Consider the following 7,344-nt stretch of genomic DNA (forward strand, 5'->3'; position numbering starts at 1 on the left):
GTTACATTATGTTTATTATATCACAAGAAAAAAATTTTGGTGTTTATCCATGCATGGAGTGGATGTGATACTACCTCTGCGCTTTTTGGTCAAGGAAAGATAGTTGTACTGAAGTTTATTGAATCGAATAGTGAGTTCGCTCAATCTTTATGTACAGTTTTCCAAGATCCCTTTGCAACACAAGATCAGGTAATGTTGGAATACAAGTTGTTTTGAACATGTATGGTATGCAATGATCAAATTTTTTTATTTAATTATAATACTGTTTATTTTATAACTATACGTCCATATTGTTTTGCAGTGGTTTAATTTAGCTTAACTATTACTATGGGTGAAAAAATTAAACAAGTCTCGCTAGTACAACTTAGGAAACAAAAATATATGAGAATGGTGGCAACCTCTAAAAAAGGAATTCAGCCAGAACGACTACCAACAACCGAAAGCGCGATCAAGTACCATTCATTTTGAGTGTATTTACAAATTCAGCAATGGTTGGGAGTCAATATGGATAAAACAAAGTGGGGATGGAGAAGAAAAAATGACGTTTTAGTACTTATAAAGACAGATAAGGTACGTATACTGGAGCAACAAAATAAACCACAAATGCCGATTTTATTTTTAAAACGGATTTCTTCATAATACTCATTTTTCAATTAACAGTCAAAGTTTAAACCAGCTCCCAAAAATAGTTTTAGTTAACTTTTCAACCTGAGTATTTTTTTATTCATGGAAAACAATGCCAATGTCGACTTCATGGAATAAATTGCATGACAGCCTGTGGACTGTGCCAAGGTTTGGAGTGCACAAATGCACCAAAAAAAACGTCAATATCGATGATAGCGAAAATGAATATGAAAGTAGTGAAAATGGAGATGGAAACATTTTTGAAAAAATGTTTGACTTTTGATATTATTTCTAATGATATTAGTCGAGCGAAAAAAGCACTAAAATTTAAACCTTAAATGAAAAATTATTCAAAAGTTGTTAAAAATATATTTATTATAAAAGAAAAAATTTCAAAAATGCTTGTTTTTTTAAATAGTTAAACAAATAAACAAATTTTTATTTTATTTTAGTCTCGATTTCAATTATTTATCTAATAAATTTTTAAGTAAAGGTGTTTTAATATACAATAAGTATTAGCCTAAATAAAAAATATTGTAAAAAAACTGCGGACATCAGCATTTACGAACATGATTTCTGAAGCATTTTTGAATTTCATTTTTTTTAATTTTTACACATTAGGCTATATCTGCGCAAAATTTTATAAAGACGAAGCAACTTTATAATAAGTTATTACAACTTAATGACAGTAGACACGACGGGTTTTTTTTGTATTTTTAATAAATTTGAATAAAAGTGAGGTGAGCTAAAATAATCATAACTTTTTTTGCCCATAATGGATTTTGGTGGATTTTGGATATGTTAAAATAGAAAAAATTACACTTCGAATAATACCAAATTTTGTCCAGGTTGGACCCTAATTTGACTAGACTACTGCTATGAATTCAATGTATTTAGAATGTCATAGTCATGTAATACAATAAATTTTCAAGCAAAGGTGCAATTTGTTTTTATTTTTGCATGACGAATATATTTCCTTCATTACTTTGATTGCGCGCTTTACGCATTGATTACTTTTGGGGATCTGTAGTATGGCTCTCGCTTGCGGTAATTTTTCAAAGAGCTTAAAGCCTTTTTGTATGGATTCAGTACTTCAGCGAAGTTATTAAAGTCGTTTTCGTTGTACAGTTGGTCTGTAAACTAATGGTCTGCCCAGCCATATGATATAAATTGTCATACTCTCTGCAGAACTGTCCTTGTTGAAGGAATTAAAATGAAGTTCAGGTTCTCTAGTATAGCTCTGGAATTCCACCTCGTACTGCTGATGTTGGTTAATTTCTAAAACCTGATCAATGATAAATGTCCCTTTTTATCAAAAAATTGTAACACTTGAGTGAGATGAAATAAAAATTCATATCATCTCTCCAGCCTGATGTTTCGAGAATTACTTCTATTCCGTTATCAAACCGTGTTTTTAGTTGTTCGTACTCCTTCAACAATTGAGATACAAACGGATATTCGATGCTCAGCGATTGTGTTTTACTTACAAGTTCTTTATCCATCACCAAACGGGGGATTCTATCTAATACATGGTGTTGACAACTGATAAACTGAGGTTTGTTGATGCGTTTCTCACTGAACATTCGTTGCAATATTACAACAACACCATTCTTTTTTCCAGTGCTAAAACCGGAGACATGGAGTTGGGATGTCAATGCCTTTATGAGCCAATTACTTGCATATGTTAGCAGCTTGGTTTGTTGATACTCTTGTGTAGGTCACCAAGTAGACTGCAATTTTGATTTTATGATGTTTTCTGCTTGGTGTTGTCTCATCTTCTTCTTCATTGTTTTCATATTCACTGTTGTCAGCCTCAGAGTCAGAATAACTAAAACCAGGATAGTAAGATGAGTTGGATGATCTATTAGAAAGTTTTTGTCTTTTAGAGGGATGAATCAGTTCTTTACTGGTCGCTTGGCCTGTAGAGTATCCCACTGTTTCTTTGCTTTCCGCTTGGAAATGGTACAATTGTTTGTCCTCGGAAGATAACCATGTTCTTTAGTAAAAAGTTTCATCAAGGGGTTTGTAGCTTCCCTGCTTGACACATTCATCATAACATTTCAGTATTTTATCAAGCTTTGATCGTATAACATGATCAGATACATGAGGAAAATTCAGTTTATTCTTCCACAATGTGTGCCTTTTTTGGAAATTTTCGCTATTCGCTCCTTTCTTCATTTGATTTATGGTCTAAGAAAATGGTAGCGTCCGATAATTTGCTTTTGGAAGAGGCATTCTGCACTTTTCTTCCAGTGAATATTCTTCCAAAGGGACCATTCTTCTTCTTTAATGAAAGTCTTTAAATTTTTCAGAATATTGGTCTAGACATCCTTGTTCTTCTGAATGCTACTATCGTTAGGCTTGTACGTTGTGTTGCTTCTGTAATAACTTAAAATTAGATAAGCAGCTATATATACACAGTCTAAATTGTTCTAGAATATTTAAAATTATTCTAGAATGTTCTAAATTGTTCAAAAATGTTTTAAAGTTTTCTAAAATATTCTGGAATTTCCCAAAATGTTCTAAAGTTCTAAAAACTTCTAATCTATACAAGTTTTAAATGATTTTCAGCAAAGTCACACGTATTAATAGTAGCATTAACAAGATTAAATAAATGACGATTCCTAATTTTAATTGCGGGGTGACCTTTTTTTACAACCTAGAGGAATTGAACATGTTTCAATGTTTTCAAACAAAAGTTCATCAATTTACGACGCAGGAAATTACTTTTTTTTAAAAAGTCAAAAAGTCATATCCCTAATATATACATACATATATATGTATGTTTAACTTTTAAGTCAGATTTTTACGAATCAGTAAATCGGTTTGTATTAGAAACTTTCACAAGATGTTAAGAATTCTATCCCATTTTAAAAAATATACAAAATTTTGTCAGAGTTGACCGGCTAAGGAAAATAAACTTGTTTTTTTTAAACTATATATTCAACTTATTTTACATCCTTTAGATTACGTTTAGTGGAAATTTTAAAAAACTGGTGGCGCTCTTCCTGAGTGATTTTTCATATTATTTATGAAAATTATCTAATGAAAAAATAGTTTTTACCAAAAGCAACTTTAAAAAATTATTTTAGTATTACAACTTTATTATTATTATATTATTAAGAAAATCTTTTGTCCCAATAACGTTAGGATAGTAGCTTCAATAACGTTAGGATGTTGCATATTAAAGCATTTTCCAGGGCTAATAATACAAAGGGGGAATAAGTGCCTTTACCACCTTTTTACCTTAACTTTTTTGTTTTTTTATAAGGGAAAACATTTTAGAGAAAATCTTTGAAAAGGATGTCTTTAAAAATTTTTTAAATTTACTTATTGTTATTAAGGTAATAAAAGCGAAAGCTCATATAACAGAACACCTCAAAAATAAAAAATAAAAAAACTGACTAAACATAAAATTGTTCTATTTGAAAATAAGTGAAAGCTTTTTTCAAGCATTTTAATATAAAGATAAGTTTTGCTATTTTTGATTTCAACAAAGACATTGTTTCCCGATTACGCAATTGCATTCATATGTTGATGTTTTTGTTTGTTTTTTGGTCTTTTTGTTACATTTTAAATAAGCATTTTAATTACAATATTTAAAATACAAATATAAGTTATATATATATATGTATATATATATATATATATATATATATATATATATATATATATATATATATATATATATATATATATATATATATATATATATATATATATATATATATATATATATATATATATATATATATAATGATTGTTATTAGAAAAATAAAAGAAAGCGGGGACACATAGAAGACCATACGGTCTTGGGAATCTTTGGGATAACGGGAACGTTGTTCAAGTTATCTTCATTATATAATTCTTATTTATAAAATGACATTTTAAATAATATATTGCATGAAATTTTTGGTTTATTTATAAAAGTTTACAAATGAAACTTATCAATATCATATAATAATTAGTATTTTAATTACTTAGCTAATTATACGTATTTCATTCATAAAACGTAATTAAAATATATTTATAATGCCGCGTTTCGTAAGTTTTTTTCCATTTTGCTGTTTTGCAAGTTGCGGTGCTAAATAGTTTTGTTTCGAAAGATATTTAGTTTTTTATCATTATTTCAAAAAATAGAACCTTAAAATATTACTATGCTACAATACTGAAAATAAAGTTTTATTATAAACATTTTGGTATATAAAATCTTTATTTTTTTTACAATTATGTCCGTTTGGCCAACAAACTTTCTTTATTGATTTTAAAACGTCGTTTAGCGAAAGAGCTCGTTTCGCAAGTGCGACTTCCGTAAGTACTACTTTCGTATGTAGCAAAATAGTTTTATTTCGTAATTTAACTTCCGAAAGGCAACACGCAAGTAGCATTTGCAAAATGAACATCGCCGGTTTTTTGTGTTTTGCAAAACTCGGTACGAAAAAAGCAACATTTCTGATTCTCAATATCCTTCCGAAAAAATTTTATTTTTCCGGAATTTTATTTTTACGAAATCTTCCGGTTAACAACTCTAGTATAAACCAAAGTACTTAAACAATATTTAAAACTTTTAATAATTTAAAATTTAACAACTTTCCAATGCTAAGACAAAAGAATTAAAAAAAAAACTTGTTATTAGTAACGTAAGTTTAAAAACTAAATTTACTATTAACAAGTAGTCTAATATTTTTTTAAATAATATTCATAATGGCCAAAATTACAAGACAAAAAGCTAGAGCGTATTTATTTGAAGAAGAAAACCTGATAGAAAACTTACTTCGATTAACTTTTGCAACAGATAAAGAAATAATTCTTTTAAAGTTTAAAAGATCTAGTAACAAGTTAACTCCAAAAAGTTTATTGGTTGTACTGATGGGCCCGATAAATTCGCAAAATGCTCCGGTCTTCTCAATTGCCCTGAAAACTGTATTCTTTATGCAGTAAAAAAACCTTTACGGAGTTAGACGGAGGTTACAATGATGGATTATTAACGGATAAATCTATAAGGTAAAAGTTTCATAATTTCAATTTACAATAAAATAGTAAAATAATATTTTAAAATCCTTTGAACTTATTAAGCTAGTAGATGATTAAGGTTTTTTTTTTAATACCACTCCAAATAATTTTTTTTTCTAATTGTTATTAAGTATGGGTTTAATTGTTATTACGCATGAGTTTATAGCTATATAATATAATAACTATAAAGTGGCCTAATCGATTGATTAAAAAAAAATTTATTATCGAACAATAAAACAAACATGTGACATGATGAATTATTATAAATGTGTCATAAATATTTTAACTTCATTTAATGTATTATCGTAATTTTTGTAGGGATAATATCACTCGTTTAATCGATAGTTGGCAGACATTAAAGAAAAGTAAGAGTAAGGACTCTAAAGCAGCAGAGAAATCTAAGGAAGAATTCAAAAAGAAAGAGGAGCAGGTTTTTTGGATTGGTAGAAATAATATTAATGAAATCTTAAAAAAAAACGAGCCTTGATAAACTTTCATACTATGCTGGTATCAATTTTTTAAAAGACCAAACGTCCAGTCGCCTTATGACTTTGGAGAGCAAAGACATGAGATATAAGACTGTAAACAAAGAAAAGAAGCAGTTAAAAAATATGAAACAAAAATATGAATTACCCAAAGTAGACGAACTACAGAGCTAGAGCTATTCTCAGACGTAACTGATATTAGTACAGAATCAGATAATTCTTTTGATTCAATACAACACAGCACAAGTAATCGAAATCGAGAAATAGGGAAGGGTTTGTTAAAGATATTGCCATGACATCAGTATCAAAAAGTATTTCATCAAGAGATCTAGTGCATGTATGTACGGATTTAATCGTAAGTTCATGCGGAAATGTGGCTGATTTTTCATTGTTTCTTTCAACTATTTGGCAAGCTAAAAAAAAATCTATTCGGGAAAATGCTGAAAATTGCTACCGGTAAAGCTATTTTTCCCATAATTGCACATTTTGATGGAAAAATTATCAAAGATATCACAGAAGGTAAAAAATCAAAAAGAGATCGATTTGCAGTCTCGGTAAATATTGATGGTAAAATGAAGCTTCTTGACATTCCAGCTATTGATCGTGGTACTGGACAAGCTCAAAATGATGCTTTAGTTAAAGTAGTGGATGAATATGGAATATGTGATGACGTAAAAGGTTTATGTTTTGATACAACTGTTACAAATACAGGAAGACATTTTGGTACAAATGTCAGGGTTAGTCATAAACAAAATTCAATTGTATTAGAGCTGGCTTGCAGGAGGCATGTTTATGAATTACATTTATAACACTTCTGCAAAAAACAGTGCAGTGGAAAAACTAAATATCCAGAAAACATAATGTTCAAACGGTTCCAATTAAACTGGAATGACATTAAAAGTAGCATTGACTCTTCAAAGTTTGTAAAATATGATACACAATCTATTGCTAACACTTTTTTAGAAATCCAAAGACTCGACGCTGTAAAATTTTGCAAGATTGCTCTAAAGGAAAACATTTTCCTCAGAGCAGATTACAAAGAGCTATTTAAACTGACTCTTATGTACTTACGCCCTGAAAGAGTCTTCCAAATTCAAGCTCCAGGGTGCGTGTCGCATGCACGTTTTATATCCAAAGCTATTTATTATCTCAAGATTCAGATATTGAGTTTGCAATTTTCTTATGAATTGACAGATAATCAAAAGAAAGAAGTGCAGTCTAC

Source organism: Hydra vulgaris, chromosome 11 (genome assembly GCF_038396675.1).
Source record: "Hydra vulgaris chromosome 11, alternate assembly HydraT2T_AEP".
NCBI lineage: Eukaryota > Metazoa > Cnidaria > Hydrozoa > Anthoathecata > Hydridae > Hydra > Hydra vulgaris.